Raw genomic sequence first — 24,581 nt, forward strand, 5'->3', positions numbered from 1 at the left:
TGTGGATTCATCTCTCTTTTAATGTCAGAATACCTTTATTTAATCTAGTGATATTTTTTCCTGATATTCTTTGTATTTGGCTGGGATCTGCATGAGATTCTGTGACCTCTAATAGAGAAAGGAAATATCCTTGCTGCTTTGAACAGTAGACCAAGCTGCACTTTCAGACCCGTCATCAGACTCTGTTCAGGCAGAATTAATTCAAATCATAACAGAAGGAGAGAAGAACTCCGTGATGATCATGAAGATCTTGTTTCTTTCAGAACTTTGTGATGATCGGACCTTGTTTCTTTCCTGGTTTATGCAAAGAGATTAAATGAGCTTGGCCTGCTTTGCTCATATAACTGAGAAAAGGTTCTTGCTGCAGACTCACTGGGGAGTAAACACCAAAATGGACAGCCAGTGTTGGAGCTACAGGGTGATGTTAACACACCATCACATGGTGATGAACCAGACACCTATTTTGGCTGGAGATTAGGAAATTGAAAGTTTCATTTAAATACCCCTACTTCTTTAATGGAAGAACTGAGTAAGAGGTTTCCTAATGAACAGGTACAGCGACATCTTTCTAAAGGGACAAGAAATCTAACTAGTTTCAATATAAAACTAAATATGTGTATGAAGATATATTTTTTCCTCTGTCTACAGTTACAGGAATGACTAGTTTAATCATCTTTCTCAATCCTTTCCAGTCTGATTTTCTACAGTAGTAAAAATAAAGCTGTCAAAGAAAATCAGCAGCATAATCAGGCACACTTCTTCTTTGGGAAAAATTAAAGCCATTCAGCTCACTGTGTTGTTAATTACTCAAAATCTTGCATTACAGAGAAACAAAATTTTATTTGTTCAGTTCCTTTTCATCCCTTTTTAGACTGGTGGCTCTTTGAAGTGATATGGCACTTAGCAATTTTATTTGAACCATTGATACTGTTCCACAATTTTCTGAACCAATATTCTATGATGGAAGTCACAAAGTGTTGCCTTTTCCTTGATGTTATGGTTTCTATTTCAGTAGACTTTTCAGTTTTAAGGGTGATGATCCACATGGACATATCTACTTGGCTACGATATTGTATGTGTTTTCAGGTTACAGTAAAAAAGAGGTCAAAGCCAACAGGAACATTTTAATTAATTTTGGAGGGACAGAATTGTCTTATTTTTAATTGGAAAAATTTGGAAAGAAATCTTCTTTCTTCCAACGCCATCTCTGAATTACAGCATAAGTGAATATAAATCAAAATGCACAGATTGATATAAGAGTTTAATTAGAAATGAAAGTTGTATTATTACTGTAAGTAATAGAATTAGGTCCATCTAAGCACAATTTAAAGTTTCCTGTGGAGCATATAAACATTATGTACTGCTTGTGACCATGAAAAAAGGAAAGGGTGTAAAGTAAATAATGTACTGTTCATGTTTCTCCCTTAGCAAAGTCTTGATGTTTTCATCATAAGGCATACTTTATGACATAATAAATTGCCAGAGCAGCAATATGTGTGATAAAATGACTAGAAGGAGACATTAATCTGTATTATCAATTTAATTTACCAAGCTCACATACCAGCATTTTACTGTACTTAAATAAAAGGAGTAAATCAAATAGGAAAAACAGTTGCTTTTATATGTCAACCTGTTTATTTTCTATGGTACATGAAATACTGGAAATCTCTATGGAATGATATGCCAAATGGAAGATAGCATTACAATTTTCAAGAAAAAACTGCTTAGCTTTGAGCTAATGGAAAACTGATCTTTTATATATGCATGAAATGGTTGATGTGGTGGTTTTTTAACTGGAATAAAAGTGAAGATAACAAACCTCAGTACCCTATTAAACACTTTGTAACACATGGACACTGTTCAAAAGACACAGAAAAACTACTGGTGTATTTTCCAAGCTCTGATTCATGTAAATTTGGACATAGTCAAATTTATTTTTGGCAGGAATAAAATGCTTTACACAAGGGGAGAAATAGAAAGACCAGAGTTTGAAGAAGAGGGAGGTTTAAGGAGATTATCTCTTATAAGCAAAACAAACACCCATCTCCTTCAATGTGTATATGTGTATGTTTCTGCTTAACTAAGCAAGATTCCACTTTCATTATGACTAGAATTATACAGAAATGTGACTATACAACTTGAAAATAGAACAAACTTTCTTCTAATGTTAGGTCTTGAAGGCGAAAAAAGACCAAGTACATACTTCCTCCCATTTATTTTTGCCCTTTTCAGACACAAAGTTTTTGATTGATCCTGTTTCTTTCTCAGAAAGTGAAGAAAAGGCATTCTTATGGAGAGAAGATAATAGCACAGTTTCATTTGCTGCGTGACTGTATTGATTTTTAACCTGCGGCAAACAGTACTGCAGACAGATCACTTCCTGGATTGGCTTACTTTTGCAAAAGACAAATCCATAACACCAAATGAAAATAATTTGGAGGAGGAGGAGGAGGAGGAGGAGGAGGAGGAGGAGGAGGAGGAGAAGGAGAAGGAAGAAAAAAAAATTTAAGAAAAACACTTGATGATAGGGAAATACTGCCCATGCTGTCCCAGAACAATGAAGAACACAATGAAGAAACCATTTAAAATATCAACAACTTCTCAACAGCATACTTATGGTCCAGTGTAGCAGCAAACAAACATAGCAACTTGGCTACTTTTTTAGGGTTTGGAGCTAATTTGTTAGGACAAGCTCAGGGAGTGTTGTATCATGTCCAATTGTTTTCAATCCTGTCCCTCACTGTCATTAAAGGCTCTCAAGCAGAGAATGAAATGACTCTCTGGTGATTTTCTCCTCTCCATGATGATATTTTCCTTATTTTCTCAAGAAGAACATGATAACTCCACAACAAATCAGCAGGTTTATCTTGCATCTCCAAAGAGATCTTGGTAAGTGTAAGGACAGAAACAAAGCACTTGGCTTAGGTGAATCAGTGTTTCAGGCATGAGCCTTCTGTCTGCCGCAATCTGCCTTGTGATTTGTAGGGTCAGAGCCAAAGGACATCTCTTTTCTCTTTGTCTTGAAATTATAACAATGCAAACCAAACCAGAATGAAATTCCTGAAGTGCAGGTTAGGGAGAGTCTGGGCACATCAACTCAGGAAGCCAGTCCAAAAGTCCCTGCCCAACTGGCAGAAACATGAGATTCTTCTGGCCCTGGTGCCTGAAGATACTTCATGTCCAGAAGCAAGGTCAGCTGGAGTGACCAAGGAAATTTATTTTTGTTAAGTTTTCCAGTAGCCATTAACTTTTCTATAAATCAAACATGTAAGTTCACACAAGCAATTTCTGTGTGCTTCTCAGAAGCTGGTGTTTGCTTTGTGGCTAAAACAGCACTGAACTTTTCTCAGACCCCAGTTTTGCACAGTACTTAAGAAGGAGCTATATAATTTGGTTTAGCTTTTTCTTCCCCATCAGACATGCTGACTTCTATATTCCTCCTCTTGGCCAAGAATCATCATAAATCTAGAAACTACAAGAATCATGGAATATCCCAAATTGGAAGGGACCCACAGGCATCCTTAAGTCCAATTCCCTGGTACTCACAGGACTATCTAGAGCTAAACCAGGTGACTAATTGCATCTTCCAGATACACCCTGCACTCTGACAGGATTGCTGCTATGGCCACTTGCCTGGGGAGGCTGTTTCAGTGACTGACCACCTTCTCAGTGAAGAACCTTTTCCTTATATTTAATCTGAACTTCCCCCAACACAGTTTCATTCCATTTTCTTGTGTCCTCTTCCTGAAAACCAGAGAGAGGAGATCAGCACCTCCTCAAATGTTTTCTTATAGTGATGAAAAGAAGATAGAACAGTAGACTGAATGACTTTATAGGTTTATTTTTACTGTGATGGTTAGCTGTGGAACAATCGCTCGTCATCTTACAAAAGGGGGATAAATGAGAACCTGAATGATGGCTTCAAGCAACAACATAATGTCCCCAAATATAACAGAGAAAGTGTAACTAGAGAGAGTACAAAATAGATCTAAATTTTAAGGCTGAATCTGAGAGCAAAGACAGGATGTGTTCTTACTATGAAATTCATAACTAGAATTGAGCAGCAGTCATATAGAAAAGAAATTTCCTCCTTTTAGGCCATTTCATTGTCTATTAATTTAGCGGTTTTTAAAAATAAATAAAAAATAAATAAAAGGATAATTTGAAATGTACTGGAAAACTCACATTGTCATCTGTGGGCTTCTTTTTTTTCCATTTAATCACAGCCCCTCCAAAACTGAGATCAATGAAGCAGAGAGATGAGGTTTGTGGTCCATCTCATTGTACAGGCCACACTGAGTAGAATAAGAACAGCCTGAGTGAAAGACAGAATAGCTTATTTAGGTGGGAAGACAGTTAATGACACATATTGTCTGAAGAGATTGCATTGAAAATTACTGGATGTATCCAGATGATTCTTTTCCAACAGGGAATCTGCTGCAGCCTCAGAGAATGACACGCTGGCATCCAGGGTATCTGTCAGAGGACATATATGCCCAGGCAAGGGAGCATTCTGGGAACAGGTTCTGCAAAGATCCAGAAAACTCTGCTTGTCTTCTTGATGAGCATTGTTGGTCTGATCTAGACAATTTTTTTTTCTATAAAATGTTCTCAAGATGGAGTTCCATTAAAAGCTTTCAGCTATGATGAATCTCTTAGGTATTGCATGCAGATGGAGGGCTGCTTTTGTTTATTTGCTAGCAAAAGAAATTAAAATAAAATTATTTCTAAAATATGTTCAGAATTAAATATATCCTTCATCTATTTAACTTATTGGAAGTGGAGATCCAAACATTAATCTGAGAGTAAAAGATCTTGAAATAATTTTTAAATTTTATCTCAGATATTATTCATATGAAACCCTGCCTCTCAGATTTTCCTAAAACAGAAAATTTAGTCATGATCAAGGATTGCTACAATAAAGCAAAAGATACCAACATTAAAATTAGGTATTAAGAGACCCAAAGTTCAGACAGACACTAGCCATTTTTGTAGACTGCAAAACAAAAATCTCTTTTAAACTTACTTCCTACAGAAGCTTTGCAATCAGGTCACTACTGTTTTGTGGAGCTAAAGCAGGGAAAAAAATAAGTATGTGCAAGACAGAAGTAGGAGCACTATATAAGGGACATGTTGCTCTGGGAAAAAGTTGTTGCCCATTACCTTGTCTGTTCTGGCATTACAGATGACAAGTGACAACCCCATAAGAAAGGCAGATCCAAAGGCAAATGCTTCCCCTTTTTTCCCCCTGAAAAAATATCACATATTGCAATTAAGCCCTAAAATATAGAGGAGAAGAGAAAAGTGGCAGCCAGGCTCATCATATTAGAGATGCTTGGCACTTTGAGTTAACATGCTTTATAAGAAGTTTTATAGCTTCTTGGAAGCTATAAAAAGTCACCTTTGTAATTTTGCTGTCTTCAGTATATTTTTTCTGTGGTAGAGCATGGGAGATGCAGCAATTCAATATTTCAAATTCTGGTTATTTAACCTCCTGTTTGTGTCCTAAAGTATGGCTTGTTCAGCCTTTCCAACAAAGATATACTTCCTAGAAAGTTTCCTTCTTGTGTCAACTCCACTATTTAATCTCTTTTTATAGCTGTCGTTTCCAGTTGTGACTTCATGTTTAATTTTTTTTTTCAGTCATTTTACTTTCCTGGGGTTTATTTCTTATTGTAATTTTCTTTAGTTTTTTGGTCTCTTACAAAATGCTGTACACTTAGTTTTATTGCATCTCTGAGGGACGTCTTTCTCTTTATTATAAGAGACATTTCTGAAGTACTTTCCTCCTGGATGACAGCATAATGACATTATATTCTTTCATGTGCTGTTTAGTTTGGAACGCTCTGTTTTGCTTTCTACAACACAACATGTGCTAAGAATCTGATAACTTTAGTAGGAGCACTAGATTGTCCCTAACTATTGCTCCTTTTTCCTGTTCCTCATTTGTAATAGTACCTGCTTTTAGTAAGTTCTTTTGCTCAAGCCTTGGCATTACCTCTTACTTTCACTCTTTTTATTTATAGATTTATCCTGGTTATGAAAAATATGTTAATAGCCTCTTAGAGGGAGTCTGATGAGCGTGCTTTACCCCTACTGTAATTTCTGCCCAGTCTCTTGGCCTGTTTCAAAAACAAATTAACAGGATTGGGCTAAACCTCTTCCATCAGCAGTTAAATTTCTCTGATCACATTTGCTTGAGATTGTGAGCACTCTTGGGTAGTTCTTGGGTCCTTAAAAGGTGCTGAGGACTTGGCAAACAGCAGTAACCATATCACACAGAAATTTTTTCCAAACAACAATTTGCAAGCTTTTAGTAAATAGGTGACATCTCTACACGTGATCTGAATAGAGTTAAGACAAGTAGATGAATAATCATTGTCTGAAAATGTTTTTTCTTCTTATGACACATAAAGCTTATGACACATAAAGCATTCATAAGATCATAAAGTTGTTTTACAGTCCCGCAATTTATGGTGAGTTGTTTGATTTACCAGTAAAGGAATATTATCCCATGAATACTGCATTTAATCAACTGCTTAACTGAATTATTCTGCCAGAAATTTGTTTGTTAATGATGCTATTTTCTACTGTTTCTAAGCCTGCTGGATTTGCTGGAACAGCATGTAGAATCTGTGTCCTGTTAAAATACTTTCCTGCAGTTAAAATGTTTGTGTGACACAATTGTCTGTGTTTTTATTTTAACTTTCCACAATTATACGGTTTCCATGCACACAAATTCAATACTAGTCATCCTGTATTACCCATAGATTAACTACCCAAAATGTACTCATATTAATTAAACCCTTTCTTCCTAATAAAACAAAGCAGTTTGTAACAAGACAATGGGCAGAGTTTAAAAAAAATCAGAAATGGAAGATAATAGTAAAGGCAAACCTATACCTTCAATAAGTGTTTTTGCAACACCTCTTTAAAATCTATATAAATATATGTGTACATATACCTAGACAAAGAAGATTATTAAAGCTACCTGCAAATGACAGGCTAAAATTCTAAGCTTTGATGCTGAACCTACCTTTGCAGATAGGAAATTGCCCCTCCTGTCTGTAACCCTGATACTAGAACCCTCTTATCCCTGAGGAAACCAGTTCAGATCCCAGCTGGGCAGTCTTGGCTTTCCGTGGAGATCATTGCCTAGTTTGCACATGAGTAGTTTCTCAGAATCCATTCCACCTGATCCATTGCAGAGGTAATCCTAGCCTTCAACTCACAACTCTGCAATGTGAACCATGCAATGATGCAAGAGTAGAGAGCATAAAAACTTGAAAGTGTATATGTGCCTTTTGCAGAACAAAGACCAACTGATTGCTCATCAGCTTCAAATTATACTGGGATAATTCAAGCTACCTGTCCCTATGGAGAAGTATTTCTGTAAAGACTGATTATTTTCAACTCTGCCTAGTTTGAATTCCCATGGACATGTCAGTCACTCAGTACACTGAAGTACACAAGCCTCATTTATATTTCTACTTCTCTGCTTCCCACTGACCTTAACAAAATGTCTATAGTTTGTGGCAACAAATAATGAATAAAATAAAAATATGTTTTCATTTGTGATTTAACCCTAAGTTTTGCAAAACCATACCAAAACTAGGGGGGTTTTAATACATTAACATATCTTCCAGATTGAATTTAATTCAGACTCTGAGGTTTTACAATCCCGGTTCATGGATGTATTTTATAAAAATTTAGTGAAGGTTGTAACAATGTTCCATGAGGATGCTTTTCCATTCAATCAGAGACATGAAAAATAAATACATGAGGATTCACCCCAGTTCTTTGTAGAACTGAAAGCCTCATTAGAAAGTGAGATAAGATCCTTTAACTGCAGACTTTTACTAATAGATTGTAAAGCTCCTTCAGCCACCTTCTGGCTAGTGATGATTTACACGGGCTGAAGTAAAGACACTTCTTTCTCATACCATTCTGCATGTATTTTACACTTCTGCTAGTTGTCCAGATGAGAAAGGATGAGGCTAGAACTTATCTCAGGAAGAAAATAAATATTTCATACTGAAAACAGAATAATGCAAAAAATGACATTAAAGTGTAGACTGGATTTCAGTGAGTGTAGAAATCAAATAGGTTGTTAAAGCTTCATTCTCAGACTAACAAAACCTAGACATTTTTACAGTTTGACACAACAGCAGCAATTTATTTTATTTCAAAAAATAACTTATCATTAACAAATCATCTGTCCTTGACAGAAAACTGGCAAATTATGTATTACACAATGTACTTAAAAAATCTGTGTGCAAGGTTCCAGAGAATAAAAGCAATATTGTCTATAAAACCAAGGATTGAAAAACAGCATCTCTGCTATTAATTGTAGATTTCAGTGTGGGATGATTAAAAACAAATGAGTTTGGAGGAGCAGTTCTTTAAATGGAGACATCAAGTTTGTGTTTGAATTCTGTAATGTTGTCGTGGTTTGACACGGGAAGAGAATTTCTTTTTTAGAAGGAAGAGGTCCATCCAGTCAGGGGTCAGGTTTAGATACTGACACTTGGGGTGACCAATTGAAGGTGGACACGCCTCTGAGAACACAGAGGGGTTGGAGGCGGAGTTCCCAGGAGGACTCGTCCTTCTTTGGTTCCGGTCACCGCATGGTACGGACCTTCCCCCCCCACCCCGGGCTGGGTGGGGGAGGGGAGCCATGCGGCCTGTGGAGGTAGGCCCAAGGGTGGAGGGGCTGGAACCAGACCTGGCCCCCTGCAGATGGAAGGGTGGAGAAATCTGGGATGTCTCCATTCCCCCCAGAGTCTCTCTCTCTCCCAAGAGAGAAAAAGAGACTCGTTGGTTTTATCAGCAGTTCGCCGCAGGGAAGGAGAAGGGGGGGGGGCGCAAGGTGCCCAGCCGAGCTGTGGGAGCTGGAGCCTGGGCAGCGAGCCATCCTTGGGAGTTGGGACTTTTAACCCTTCCTGAGAAATGAAAGCTTTGTGAAATTTTCTCCTCCTTGGTTTGAAAAAAGAGAGGAAGAGAGACAGCCTAAAACCTCAGATGTTCAGAGAAGAAGGTTGGGGGAAGATGATAGAGTGGCTTTTGGCTGGACTCTGCTTGTTTACCATAGACTGAACCACTCTTTCTTTCAAGAGGGACTGCATTTTAGGGGGATGCATTGGTGAGCCAAGAGACCTTCTTCAGCAACTACCAGTTTTGGAGTGGACAGAGAGAGAGCTGAGGAGGGTGTGAGGATGCCCTCCATCTTCAGAGAAGAAGAGAAGGAAATCTCTGTCCTTAGACCCTCGGCCCCAGGGGAAAATGGGGGGGACTCTAGTCCCGAATTGTGATACTGGACTGTTGTTCCTGGTGGTCCTTGGCAAAGCATCCTTAAAGGGGCCCTATAAGCAGTCTCTGTCCATGCCCGGTGGTGAGAGCACTGTGACATGGAGAGGAGAGTGTCACACTGGCCGGTGTGTCTGGGCAGTGCCACGTGTGACATTGGAAACACAAGAGGTGGCAGCTGTGTTTCCTGGGGGTCTATGGTGCAAGGGGACTCCTCTCTTCCCCGATGGACTCAGTATTGATTATATTGAAGGGTGAAAACTTGATTAAGGATCCAAATGGGTCTCGCTGGGGTTTGGTGGAGTTGAGTGGAGGGAGGAGAAATGTTTTGGAAGGTTTTCATTTCAAATTTTGTGTGGTTTTTTTTTCTTCCCTTTCTTTTCCTTTAATAGTAGTAGTAGTAGTGTAATAAAGTTTTTCCTTTGTTATTAAGTTTGGCCTGCTTTGCTCTGTTCTTGATCACATTTCACAGCATTTGATTGGTAAGTTGTATTTTCATGGGGTGCTGGCATTGTGCCAGCGTCAAACCATGACAAATGTTTACCCCAAATTTCAAAAATTCACTACATCTTTAAAATGACGTTGTGATGTTACTAAGTTTAATTTGGATTGAATATTTATTCTAAAATGTTTATCTAACTATTAAATATGAAAAGTAATGCAAAAGGTACAATAGCTTCACCTCATATCTTTTTTCAGTGCTCCAGGCTGGGACACACGGTGGAACCCTGGGTCATTATGGCACACTGTTTTTCAGATTTCATATTGTATGTTATCTTTATATGAAAATATGTATATGCCTGCATTTTACACATACCTGTGTGTCATTTTCCTCTGTGCAAATTAATAAATACATACCATGGGATACTTTGAGAGTTGCAGAGACCATGCTGGTTTCTAGGACATCTCAGAGGACAAAGCCTTCGTGGAGGTCCAGTGGAAAGCAACAGAACTGCTTCCACTTCCGTGGGACAGGCTGATGACCAGACTGTCCTGAGAGGAACAAGATGTTGAAGATGCTTGATCCCTTTCCAGCATCACATCTGGGCATGAAAGTGTTAAATCAGTGCAATTCCTCGTGCTATGACTAAAACCCTCTCTGTCAGAATATTCCTTCCATACTTTCACATGAAAAATCTTGACTGCTTCTATAGCTACCTGGGTGTCTAGAAGGCATCTTGTGGCTTGTGTACTGGGGGCCAGTGTTGAGATTTTGGTAGAGGAGGGCCTGCAGGGCTGCCCTTGGGAAAAGAGACCAGGGGCTGCCTCATGCTGTCCTTAGGCAGCTCTAAGAGACCCACCACAGGACAAAACACAGCCCATCAGACAAGTTTGTTGTGCCCCAGAAAAAAAACATTTAAGAATGGGCAAAATATGAGAAAAAGAGGACAAAGGAAGACAAAGAGAAGAAGGAAACAGGGAGAGGAGAACAGAATCAGAGAGCTACAACAGAGGCAGCAGGAAGATGAGATGCTCCATGGCAGAGTGGATGTCCCTGAAGGATGGCAGCCCCTAGGTCCCAGAGGAAATGAGATAGAAGGAAGGAGTGTTGAACATGAACCTCTATATGCAGACCACAACTTGCATCCTACATCACTTTTTGTCTGGCTGGAGGCACTACTGAATGCAACCTATAGTGACAGCAAGGCAGGGAGGAGCAGTGTCTGAAAGGAAGCTAAGCCTGGGAAAGGAGGAGTGTGTTTTGCCTAAGTGTGCTAAAGTTTGTGTCTTTTTTATTTGTTTCCCATACCCAAATCAGCAACTAAATATTTATATTAATTGAAAATAAATTAAGTTCATTTCCCCATGCTGAGTCTCTCTTGCCCCTGACAGTAATTGGTAATTTATTTTCCTCTCAATTCACAAGCTTGACAGCTCCTGTCTTTCCAATCCTCTCCCCTGTCCAAATGCAACAGCAAACTACTGGTTGGGTGCTGTGCTGGCAGTTGATTGCAAGCCACCACAGCTATTTAACCAGCCAGAGGATAGCTAAATCCAAGTAGGACAACAAAACATGCCAGCTCAGAGGACTGGAAGGGATTTATGGGATTGCCATCTAGCACTGGCAGACCTACAGCCCTAAAGAGGGAGTGAATTGAGAGAGCAATTTGGTACACATTTCCAGGATTTGAAGAGGTCACATGAGCTGGATGTATTTAAGCTCACAGATTCACAGGTTTAAAGCTAAAGTGTGAGAATACACAGGAGAGATGGTAAAGCTCCATGGGAGTAAAAATTCCAACATATGTGTGGGAAGCAAACTACTAATCTTCCTTTCTGTAATCAGATAGCCATAAGACAGATAAAAAGAGCATGAAATTTGTCCTAAGAGCTAAGGGCTGGAACAAAATGAACTATTAGGTTCTTTTCATCCCCTAACAGAGCCAGGAAAGTCAGCCAGCTGTGCAAAACATCACACTGCCTAATAAGGTAAGATTGCAACTACTTTCTCTCCTTAAAGAATCAAAAAATAAGCTGAGTTGGAAGGGACTCACGAGGATCACTGAGTCCAACTCCTGGCCCTGCACAGAGCCATCCCCAAGAGTCACACCATGTGCCTGAAAGTGTTGTCCAAATGTTTCTTGAACTCTGTCAGGCTTGGTGTTGTGAACTTAATCCTAAGGCAGCTATGTTTGTAAAAGGTAGATAGGCACAGACAATAGAGTTATCTTCAAACGATCTCTTTTTTGACACAAAGAGTAAATGTATAATTTGGGACTAGAAAAGTTAGGATTCTCTGCTTATTATTTTATCTAATTCAGCAGCCAAAAGTCCAAGTCAAACAGTGAATGAATATCCTCACAGCTCATAGGCTGTGATTTCCACACATGTAGGATGCATTTGGTCTACTTTCCATATTTCTACAAGCTGTGCTCATAACCTGTGAACTTGCAGCAGGGCCCCAGATTAATTTTGCATGCTGCAAATTCATTTTATAATGTGCATACATGGTGTGATGCCTTGAACTTATTCTTCCTTCTTTAAAGCTGATTTATCCTCACATTGCACGTCTATCTTGCTCAGGACAAGTCAGAACTAAATAAACTAGCACAAATCATCAGTGTGAAGTAGGAAACAGAGATCTAGATGTCTCAGCCACTTGGCATGTGCTGCATGGCATACACATACATATTTTAGCCAAAATAGGTCAGACAGGGAAACTTCAGATATCTGAGGAGTAGATCAAATTATCAACTCTGCTGTATCTGGGATAAACACTGTTATTTCTGCCTAGGACTGCATTTGTGCCCTATAAGCACACAGATCACACAACATTGCATCATGTAAGATGCAATGTGAGATATTGACTTTGTAAGTTTTAAAACACAGAAATCTGTGTTTGAATTGTGGAATCTTTCTTTTTTATGTTGTAAGTGCTTCAGGATTCCTACTTGCAGCAACATTTTATGTAGCACTCAGTGTCTCATTCTTGGTCTTATTAGGAAAATAAGAGGTGTCTGCTTTTGGACAATAGAGGCCTGAGTAATAGATGAGTGCTGTGGGTATATCTGGGGCCTCCTTTCATCACTTGATTGCAGCAATACTTTTTCCTTTACTAATATTTTTTCATCCAAACATATTTGTAATACAAAAGCTTCAAGTATCACAAAAAAATCTGAGGGCTTTAGTCTCCAGAGGAAATATGATGTTAGAAGGGTAAAGCCATCATATAAGCAGTACATTTCTATGGTAGCTACTGATGATCTGAAAGCTAAAATAGAAAAAATTGTTTGTGCAGCAAAGGCTGTTCAACAATTGAATTTATTGTGAGCACAGAATAAAATCAAAATAATGAAAAGCTGCATTTGACAATGGAGAAAGCTTACTGCTTATTAATCTATCCTCATATATAGAATTACCAGAAATGCTGGTCAGAAGCTAATCCACTTTACTTATAACTTAACACTGAAATAAGTGATTTTATCTTATGAGTATTGATATTATCTTTCTAATATGGGATACAGCAGCCAGTATCCTTTGCTTTAATAAACAGGTACCAACTTTTTTGTAGAGCATAATTTTATCTTTGACATGGGTTAAATGTGTCTTTAGTACAGCTTGAGGTTAGCAGCATTGCTGCTCATGGATGCTTCTCACCTCCTCACCTCATTTTATTTGAGCATATTTCTAGTAGAGAATGCCAAAAAGCCAGCAAATGTTACAGGTGTGTTTTGTCTGAGATTACTTCCTGTGCTAAATCCAGGAGCACCCTCTGGCTGGCTGATCAGATAACTCAAATACATAGGTGTCTATTAATTACATTAAAAAGATTAGACATTTCAGACTTACAGCTCTCTCTATTTTGCCAGAACAAATGCCATCCTCTGTTAAGCTCTTCCTCAGAAAGGAAAATCTGGCCAGTTACAGTTAGTATGAGCCAAGCAATCAGCATGCCAGGTCTGCAGCAGAAAATCTGGAATTATCTTACAACAGCAGCAGGAATATTTAGGGGTGAGCAATTGTAAGAACTGACTCCTGGGACTCACAGTGTTCAGCAGGCCTTTGGCCAAGCTAAACACCAAGTAGAAAATGCTCTTCAGTCATTGCAGCATATTCCCAGACACACTCCTGTCTACACATATCTAACAAACTTAGCTTCAGACCTAAGGAAATAAATGTCCAGACAAACAGATATTCACATCCAATTCACAGGGATTTCCTTTCTTCCAGGTGGAGTGCAAAAGGAGCCACAAGGAGCAGCTTCATGAATGGCTCCAAGAAAAGACACTGATCATCAGCAATGTGTAAAAGGGACTGGAGACAATTCCAGGGAGACCTCTGTCTGTGGGTCATTAAGTGGCCTTGCAAGTTAAGGCAGCATTTCTAAAACAGCAACTTTCAATCTGTGCAGACACTGGTTCTCAGAAAAGCCTACAATTTAGCTCTGTCAGAATTGCTGTCTTAGTAGTCTAAGTGAGAAACCACCGTGGCATGAATTGCAGAAATTGTAAGATCTGCTCATTAAAGAAAATTTGCTTAATCTTTAGGATGTGTGAAAATGTGGGAAAAAAACCCATACATATAATGCCATAGCTATATTTTCCTTTCCAAATTGCATTTGTGAGTATAGTACAACCTCAAAGGCCTGTTTCCATGCTTCCCTCTAAAGTGATCAAACAGGTTTTGCTATCTTTATTGTCGCTATCGCGCTGGCGTGGTAGTGTGGAGGAAGGTATTTAGAAAGGCCTTGGGAATTGGGAACTGAGGAAAAGATACATTTAGGTATGAGGAAAAGATACATTTATGTATGCCCCATTGTTTCGGGAAAGTTTCGCTTCAGCATCTTTATGTAAACCCCCTTCTCCCCACCCTTGAGCAGTCCCCATTGGACCTGACCCATGGGGTGGTTCTGATGAGCCCATGCTGAACACTGTCTCTATTGTTTAGACCTTATCTCTTAATTTTGCTGTATAAAACTGTATCTGGGCAGTAGCCCAGGGTCTTTTGTCCCTGCAACCGTTCAGGCAATACAATCTTTCTGGACTGCATACAACTGACCTCTCTTCGTCTCTTTATCTCGACTCCTTGCGGCGACCGAGGCGCACAGCCGCTCGGACCGTGCTAACCCAGCCGCTGCCTGGTGAGCCCAGTGCAGCGGGACCGCGGCAAACCCCGGTCCCCAGAGGGGACAGCTAGCCGGAGGGGTCCCGGGGGGCCAGGGAGGGATGGGAGACAGCCGCAAGTGACCCCTGAAAGCCGCATTTATTAGCTCCTTTTCTTAGCAAATTGCACTCACTTACTTTTCCAGATTGAGTTTTATGTTTACTCTCCCAGCTAACTTTTATGTTTACTCTTCTCTCTTTCTACCACTCTTGTGTCTACAGAAGATGGCTAGATCAGATACTGTAGAGCAGCTGTTTTCATCAGGGTTTTTTTTGTTTGTCAGCAGAGCTTAAATCTTTTTCCAGTGAAGCTGTAGATAGCATATTCATACAACATATTTTGTTTCTAAGTGTTTTTTATTAAAAAGCTGAATGACTGTAGAAGTCCCAACCAGATGTAGTTTGGGAATTATTATACTTGGATTTTGAAAAGAAATTAGTAGAAAAGGGTACATTCATTTCCAAAACATGGCTCCCTAGGAAACCAGGACTCTCTAAGGTACTAGCTGCTTGCAAACATATTAGCATTTACCTTTGATGACGGGAATCTACAGGATAAACTATTACGCCCAGGGAGGTTTCTTTGGTTTTTTGGGTTGTTTGATTTTTGGGTTTTTTTTCAAGAAATACCTGCGCATCACTACGCAAATCTGCACAGAAGCATGCTCTGATGGACCAAACCCCACCATTAGATAAAACCAGCCCAAGGAGGCCAATAACAAAATGTCTCTGCCTGTCTTTGGAAAATAAATATACTGAGGCCTGAGAACTCTCCAAACTGCTGCTCCTCTCTGTGAGCAGTATTGTGAGTGTCATCCACAAAAATAGACCCTCAATGTGTGCAGATATCTCATCTCCAGAACATAAACTGGCCTAATGGCACCCAGTCCACTTTACCCTTAACCCCCACAGGTTTAAATGCCACATGCATTTGGTTGATGTGAACTCACAGCATTTAAATGATCTGTCCCCAGCTTGGCCTCCTTTTGAAACTCCAGGGTGTCAGAAGCTGAGTGAACCCACCATGAGGCTGGGAGACACGAAAGCATCAAAGTCAGGAGTCATCTGGCTTTTCATTGGCTCTACACTATCAGCCAAAGGCAGCAAACAAAGGAGGGAAGCCTGAAATTGCTATTTGATTGTACAGAAAAGCACCCATACAAAGAAAGGTGTGCAGTCATCCTCTGTTCAAATAAATTGGCTGACAATGCCAGAAATGGTGCTTTGCTACACCATTTCACCTCCTGACACAGGGTGACCATGTGGTGACTCAAAAAGTCCATTGAGTAGGTCCAGAGGAGGTGGGAAACATCCCACACACCATACATTCATCTTACACAATGAGACAGTGTCACAATAATTAATACCCTGGATCATTCCCAGAGTGAAAAACAACATAAAGTTAAAAATTTTAATTTTCCTGAAATGTTTTACTCAGTATTTTCTTTGTAGGTTCCACTTATAAAATAATTTCATTTAAGGGTAGGCCTACTTTGATTTGAGTGATTAGTAACTGCTTTCAAATGTTATTGGAATCTTTTATATGAAACATTAATGGACTAGAAATGTAGGTCCATCTCATATCAATCAGCTTATAGGGTCATTTTGTTTCACCACATTTTCTCCATCCCTTAGGTCCAGAAAATTTTTATCTAATCACCCAAAATGGCCTGCCTTCAATGGGACTTCTTTTCCTTCTGCCACACACCTGTTGGTCTTCAGCACCCTTAGGAGAATGAGTTTTTTTCTGTCTGAAAGAAGGATTTAATCCACGTGTGTTCCAGCTCCCTGGTGTCTTTCCTGACCAGCAAGCTGCAGGCTGTGGAGTGGGTTAAGAGCTGCCACCACTTGTTTGAAATTAGGGCTCATGTCTAACTCTTTGAGTGCGGCACAGTTTGAAGGGCAAAACTCACTTCTGCAATTGGGGTAATTAGTAAAGGCTCTCTTGGCAGAACTTATTGTCTCTCATAGCTCTACTTTGGGCATAGGCTCAAAAGTTGCTAGATAGGGATAGCAAAAGAAAAGGAGAAAGAGGAGTCTGTGTAAGTCCTGTTTCCCTAAGAAACCAGAAATTTTTATGCTGTGTCACACATAGGTAGACCATGTCCAGATTGAGATGGAAATTCTTTTTCTGTCTTCAAAGATATTTTTGGTCCCAAAAGTTCCACTCCTAGAGAGTATCATATTAAGCAGAAAATCTAATGGACAGCTGAAGAACTCTTCTGTTGACAGTCTCATCAAATCTGGTATATTTATACAACATATTTTGCTTCTAAGTGTTTTTTATTAAAAAGCTGAATGATTGCAGAAATCCCAACCAGTTGTAGTTTGGGAATGATTATACTTGATTTTGAAAAGAAATTAGTAGAAGAGGGTAGAACTAGACCTGTTTCAGCAATCTATGCAGTTTTGTGCATATATATAAATATACAAGTATTTTCTAATAGTCAGTTGTGCATACATAGCTGGAATCAGTGCTGGCTAAATAAAAATAACACTATATAGACTGATAAATTTTATCACCTCACAGAGGGATTTTTTTTTTTTTTTAATTATTGGGGAACATTCTTTTCAAATGTAAACAGCAGGGTCTATTTCTTTCAATGCCCCACTGCATGTGTTCTATTCCTCCAAAAATCTCCCCCTCACTAGTATTCACTAATTTTCTTTCCATACAATGCATGTAACAGGCCTCTTTCAGGTGGGATGCAATCTCACATTTGAAAGCAATACTAAAGAATGTATATGCCGCAATACACATACAAAAACTAGACAATTCTCTTTATCTCACAATTCAGTTTGCTACTCAGCACTTCCAGGTTCTTGCACATAATTTTCATGAGAAAAACCAGACTGATTAAAAAACCAAATTATTTTCCACCCACATGATGTGGGGAAAAAAGATATAAAATAGCAAATGGTTTTAGGAGCCGTACTGACTCAAATCTATTTTTATTAAATTCCCTTTTTCTTTTTTTTTTCTTTTTTTTCCTTCTACTTTTGGAACAATGTAACAGTTATTTATGACAGATATAAATTTTAAGAAGATATATTGGTGGATCATATCTTTTCCACCCCAAGGCAAAAGTCATATACTCATAATACATTTTTCATGACTTACTGTGATCCTCCTGAATAACAGATGGAAAATAACATGACTGCAGTGTATTATGAAAATGTTTTCTATCCAAGGAGCTTGTCAAAGAGGACTCTGAAAAGATAGGACACATAAATTTTAAGTCTCCTAGACAACATGCTAATCCAAGCAGATAACATTCAGTGTAAGATAATCTCCAATAATATATAGCAATTTAGAAAATTGTTTGTTTCAAGCAAACTTTTGAAGATAAGTGTCAGACAGTTTTTGAAAAATTCCTATTTCATAAATAATTTTGATAGGTGCTGTCTTGTTTTCTTATTTGTCTGTAAATACTAATATTGAAATATCATGATTTCTCAAGGATGAAAAATTCCATGTTCCAATAATTTCTCGGAATAAAATTACTAATGATGTCCCATTTCCTGCCCAAAACTGTGGCTTCCTGATCTCACTTCTCACAAGTACCTGTGTCATGAAGTACACAGGGCTGACTCTGATAATGTGTAGATATGCCTAGTCTGCTGAAAACTCAGTAAGGGAAATCAAACATTTTAAATTATCTGTGCATGACTAATTGATGTGGTCTGTTGTATGAAGAGAGCTGAACCTTGTAAACATCCTAGCACAAGGACTTCTCTTTGTATAGCAAAGCACTGCACCCTTTAGAGCAATACTAGAAGTAGCAATCATATGTACACACTTTACAAAAAAAAAAAAAAAAAAAAAAAAAAAAAGTAGTTTTTGACATTGTATCTAACACAGAAAATTAAAAACTATAGATAAGAATAACGGTTTTGTGGGATATTAGGAGAATCGACCTTTAAACTCTGTGGAAGATATCTTTGTAAACCAAATATTTTTGTGGTGAGTTTTCTGCTCTCTTTCTTTGTATTTTTCACATATGACTTTAATATAAATATGTAATGGCTAACTAAACTTACTATGGATATGTTTTAATTCTGCTAAACCCTTTAATAAACTTAGACAGCTTTAGACCATGTGGTATTAAAAGTAAAACCGGATGGTGGTTTTTTGTAATTGTTTTGCTGTGGTTTTATTTTTCACTTGGTAAAATTCTTACTGAGTGTAGTAAGATCATGACTAAGATCTAAGATGGTGTTTGGAAAATAAAATAAAATAAAACAGTTTATACACACACACACAAACACAAACACATACATGTAATAGGAATATATATGTACATATGTAAGTATATAACCCAGCAAATGTTCACAATTATTACATATTTCTTCATTACAGATGCACTATGTCCACATGAAATATTTACAAAATTATAATTCTGAACACAGTTTACAATGTGTGTTGAGTGTATTGTAGCCATCCATACATAATATCCACCCAAGTATTTGCAGATGTTACTTAACTTTGCCAAGGAGTTTCAACACTCTGGATGAGGTCTTGAACTCAGATTTGGCTGATGCAATGTAATCTGAAATATTTCTTCCCCAATGTGGGAAGGGAAACTAAATGAGCTATGGCTGCTCTGCTCAGTTGATTCCCTCACATTCATTTCTTGCCTTTTGGAATTTACCGTGACCAAAAATTTTCCTCTGAGCACCTTAGAAGGGCTCAGCCAAAGTTTTTTAAAAGCCACTTAAGTAAACAGAGCTAAATATCATCACATAATACCATCTTATTCTCACCCAGGATAAATACATCAAAAGAATCAAGGTAAAAAGGAAGATACTACAACCTTTTATCTTATTCATTTTACTAAAATCTATTCCTTGCTAATGTTCTAATTCAGTGCCTTCCAAACACAAATTTCTAAAGAAAAGTCACTAATCCTTTGAGTAATAGCACTTATTTACTTTCAGTTTTTCTTTATGCTTTGGAACTGAATATAATAAAGGAAAAGAGATAGCTAAGAAAAAACATAGTCAAGTCAAAGAACAGTAAACAAGAAAAGGGTTTCATAAGGGTTTCCCAGCGCTGATTTTTAGACCATTGAAAAGATTAGTCAGCATTAATCTGCTGCTAGTAATGGACATTTTCATTCCCTGGAGTTTTTCCTTACCCCCACTGGTCCCATTTCAGGAAAAGAAAAAAAAATCTCCACAGTGTGGTACTAGCAATGTTTTCTCCCTTTACATAATTTGAAACAGAAAATTCTATATGGTAAAAAAATTCCTTTTGTGCCACTAAGCTGCCAGAGAATGCAGTTTTACAGATCATCAATTTCCACTCACCTATTTCCATATTTACTTTGGTATAGGAGTCCTTGAGAGAGGATCTTGTGACTTCTCTGAAAAGTCCACATCACTTATCACGTTTTACAAGTAATCCTTCCAGCCTTTGACAAAATCAGGATTTGGGACCAGTCAGATGGTTATAAAGATACACTTGTAAAATAAATGCAAGTCTTTTGAGTTACATTTGTGAATTTATACAATATATATATGCTAAGGGAATCCCACACACAAGTGTGCACCACTGATGGGAGTTTAATTTTCTAATAAGATTTATTTTTGTCTTCTAATTCCTAATATATAATAACTTTAAGACATTAAGTACTCTGCCTTCAATGGCACTGTAGCTTTTGCATTCCCCCCAAAAGTGAATTGGTTCCTAAAATTTTAATTTAATTAATTGGCACCCATGCTCCAAATGCTGTGAGTTACTGTATTATTTCAAAGCAGAAAATGTAATTTACCCTTCAAAATTATATTTGAGGCAGAGAAAAATGTGACAATTAAATAGATAATTGAATGATAGATCCTCTCTGAGATCAGTTATTTCAAGAGTAGCAGCAATATGTCTTTTCTGAGGAATTTCTGCATTACTTCCATTGACCAATTTTCCACTTTCATGTTAGACAGCTGCAATTGCTAAACCATCAAAGGAAATAGTAAAAAATTGAATGAAGCCAAAAAAGACACACTAGGGAGGAGAGTTTACTTTTACACAGATTCTACTGAATTGCCTTTTTGAACTTGCTATCCATTAAAAACATCAGGGATTTAAAAACTTTTATAATAGGTGCAGTTAAAAATGCTAGTGATTATTGTAAATTACTGCTTCATTTCTTATGCTGATTGTTGAACATGAATCAGCAAAGGCAAACCCTGTCCTGGGCTGCATTAGGCACAGCACGGCCAGCAGGTGGAGGGAGAAGATCCTGGTCCTCTTTTTGGACACTGCTGTGTCCAGTGCCGGGATTCTTAGAACAGATATGGACACGGTGGAGAGAGCCCAATGAAGGGCCATGAAGATGATGCAGAGACTGGAGCACCTCTCCAATGAGAAACGCTGAGAGAGATAGCACAGGGCAGGCATCTGAAAAGAAGGTTGAGTGGGGATCATGCACATATATCAAAGTACTTCAATGTACACACCCTTTTCAGGAGTTAAATTCAATAATGGTTTCATGCTCCTTATGCATGTTAAAGGGCCCAGACTTCGTATGCTTCACCTAATCTCAATTTTTTGGTACATGAGAAAAAAACACCTGCAGAAATGTGATTCATGTCTTCAACACGACATGTCTTGAAGAATAGGAAGAGTTGGGATGTGCACATGGAGGAAGGATTAGAGTGCTGCTGAAGACGATGATCTAAACTAACCACACACTTAATGATGCTCTACTCTATGGTGAGAGCCCACCAATAATGTGTCCAGGTCAGGATTCCTCAGTACAGGAAAGCTGCTTACAGTGGCTTACTCCATCCACCCTGTCAGCAGTGCAGGTAACCACAGAGCATGCTGGACAGCAAACTCTCTCTGCTCCTTGAACAGCTCATCAGGTTTGTCTCTCCTCCATTTCCAGCTGCAGAATCTCTTCCATTAAGCTACAAAGAACAGAGAAAGAAGAGGAAATGCCAGGCACCCTTATGTGTCCCAAGAACAGTATGTGCTCATCTGAAAAAATGTCTCCAGTGTGTAAAAAGTACATAGTGTGAATATTAACACTGCCTGTGCAGAAGATAACAGTCAGAAATGGTGTTGACTGCATGTTGGAAAGATACCATAAACCCTCCTGTGCTGGTGTCTCCAGGTCAAGAGCTACTGTGTCAATACAAGACTCTGGGCTGCATGTTTTATATCAGAGCAGCAGCCACTCTTCTGTTCTATTGATAATAACATTATTTTGATAAAAATTGCCAATAGCTTTCCTCAGAAAAAAAAAAAAACACAAATCATATCATATTAAAGCAGTCAAACAAAATAAAAATTTTAACCCAAACAATTTTATTTTGTTTTATCATAAAAGGGGGGATTTTTATATGATTTTCTGTGTGTTATGGTGGGGGGGGGGGGGAACCAGACACTGCTGGGGTGTTACATTTCCAAATCATCTGAAACTAATTTCAACTTCCCCTCCAATTTTTTTGGTTATGGCAGCCTTTAGGGAACAAAAAAAATATTCCTGTTGCTTTCTAGAAACACAAATCAAATTCCCTTAAATAATTTTCAAATAAATCACAGGTGTAAAAGGTTGTTATAGCTAAAGCAAACATAGTTAAAAAATTGGCATTTTTACTGAGAAATACATCTATTATTTGGGCTAAGGAGACCAGTCAAAGTGGCTTATCTGTAAACCCTGAACATGACTGTCTTGAACTCAGGAATTTACAGGTTACAGCGAAATATTTTTTTTACTTTTTCAGACTCACATGTGTGAACACAAGAGCAAAAAGAGACTTTAGTTCTGTCAAGTCTCATTTCTCAGATAACAAGCAGATTAAATCTGCTCTATTTTTGTGGACTTTCCCATCACACCAATCACCCCAATTTCCTGTCATTTGTACCATGACTACTTTGACTCATACTGGTTGTATGTTCTTGCAACACCCATCCCTCGAGACATCTTTTGTGTAGTTTTTAATGTCAGCATTTTGGCTGTTTGTTTGTTGGAAGTCTGTGTGGTTTCCTTTTCATTCTTGAAGATGATCTGTTTCTGTTTCTTCTGTAATTACATACACCTTTGTATGTTTATGTTAAAGAAGTTCAGGTCCAAAAAGGACTTGGACAGGTTCAAAGGTTTTTTCTTCCTAAAGGAGTTCATCTCACAGTCTCTGCTAAGGGGAATAAGAAGGACAGAATTTTTACAAATACCCTTTGCATTATAGCAACAGATACTCCTAGGAAATGTTTTCTACAAAGCATGACTCTCAGAAGCAAATACCATATATATTTTCCAAGATGCAGTCAGAGAAAAGACCATGAAAGCATAAGCCTAAGTAGGATTCAAATAACCTGCATCTATGATTTGTTATAAGCATGCCTGGGTGTTTTATAAGCAGGATGTTGCCTCCTCTGACATTTCTGACCAGTCTTTGGACAACAAAAAGTACAACATCTGCAATTTCCTGACTATCCTGTTGAATAAAGAAGGTAATTAGAATAATAAGAATGTATCGTTAAATCCTTCCAAGAACAGATTATTTTCGTATTCTAATTAGCTCCAGGAAGTTTCCTTCTCATTGTTCTGAGCAAGTCACATTTCAGGACTAACCCAGAAATCTGTTTTGCAGTCACTAAATCTACAAAATAAATGGCTATGATATTTAGTAGCTCTCAGCATTTGGGATTCATCTCTCAGCCCTCATGGGCAAAGTGGCGTACTTGAGCTTTTTCTCTGTCTTGACTTCTTACCTTATAAGCTTTCCTTTGTAGGAACTGCTTCTCACTTTGTATATGGCAAACTACGCGGTTCAGTCCTAATGGAAAACCACGTGGCTCACGCTGTGGTTCATCGGATGTTTCCCTTGGCAGCTCTTCTGATGTAAACAGTTCTCCCTGCCCTTGCCCAGAGACATTCCTGCTTGCTTCCATGCCATCCCCTTCAGTTTTGCTGTACAACTGCTTGCAGGACCGTGAGACGAACCAAACCAAGGAACAGATTCAATAACTCCAGAGTAAAAACAGCCTTGGGGAGCAGAGTTTAAGATAGCTTTTGCTCAGAATGAGTTGACCAATACATGTGTGATCTCTAAGAAAATCATGTTTGCCATGTGAGACCATAAATATCTCTGGTGGAACAAATGAGGAGATGATATAGAGACAGGAACAAGCTTGGGGGAAGGACAGGTAGATAGGGACAGCTTAGACCAGCTTTGCTGCCAGGAGAAGAACCCCCCTAAAAACCCCACAAAACCCTCCATTTTGTGACTGAAAGAGTAAGGGCCTCTGGTTACAACACTACTTGCAGAGCGAGTGTTTAATACATCAGCAGCTTGGCAGGATTCTTTGTGGTTCTCTTTCTTTGAGGGACCATCTGGCTCCATCAACTGCTACCCAGTATAATGAAATATTAGACTCATCCAAATCATGTGAGCTTCAGATATGTGTCATGAAAAGAGTCCAACACTCGGGGCTGTTTGGTTACATTATTTTCTCTTTTTCCCTCTGTGCATATTTATTTCATTAGATTTATCTCTGTTCTATTTTCTTTCTCTTCATGGCTGTAGTTTTTTTTAAACTTCCAGATGAAGTGTCACCAGATAATAATTTGAAAAGAGCCTTTTGATTTCTTAGCATTTGTTCTATATATAACTTGTTGTATATGTGGAATTTAAGTAGACACTCACAAGAGCTCTAGCAGGCAAACC

General features: G+C 38.4%; 1 long non-coding RNA gene across 4 annotated transcripts in view; it reads right to left on the reverse strand.

Annotated features, from left to right (window-relative positions):
• Positions 1–24,581, reverse strand: part of LOC140684266 (uncharacterized) — a 101,963-nt gene that overhangs the window by 15,948 nt on the left and 61,434 nt on the right. Inside the window, exons 2-7 of one of the 4 annotated variants that reach the window (XR_012056270.1) lie at positions 21,682–21,818; positions 20,220–20,323; positions 18,031–18,120; positions 10,165–10,299; positions 5,164–5,248; positions 4,186–4,697 (exon numbers count right to left, since the gene is read on the reverse strand). This is a non-coding gene — a long non-coding RNA (uncharacterized lncRNA). Of the gene's footprint in view, positions 1–4,185; positions 4,698–5,163; positions 5,249–10,164; positions 10,350–18,030; positions 18,121–20,219; positions 20,324–21,633; positions 21,819–24,581 lie in introns of all 4 variants that reach the window. The other 3 variants (XR_012056273.1, XR_012056272.1, XR_012056274.1) reach the window with 3 other exon arrangements.

The sequence above is a fragment of the Taeniopygia guttata genome, chromosome 1, assembly GCF_048771995.1.
Source record: "Taeniopygia guttata chromosome 1, bTaeGut7.mat, whole genome shotgun sequence".
In the NCBI taxonomy this organism is placed as follows: Eukaryota; Metazoa; Chordata; class Aves; order Passeriformes; family Estrildidae; genus Taeniopygia; species Taeniopygia guttata.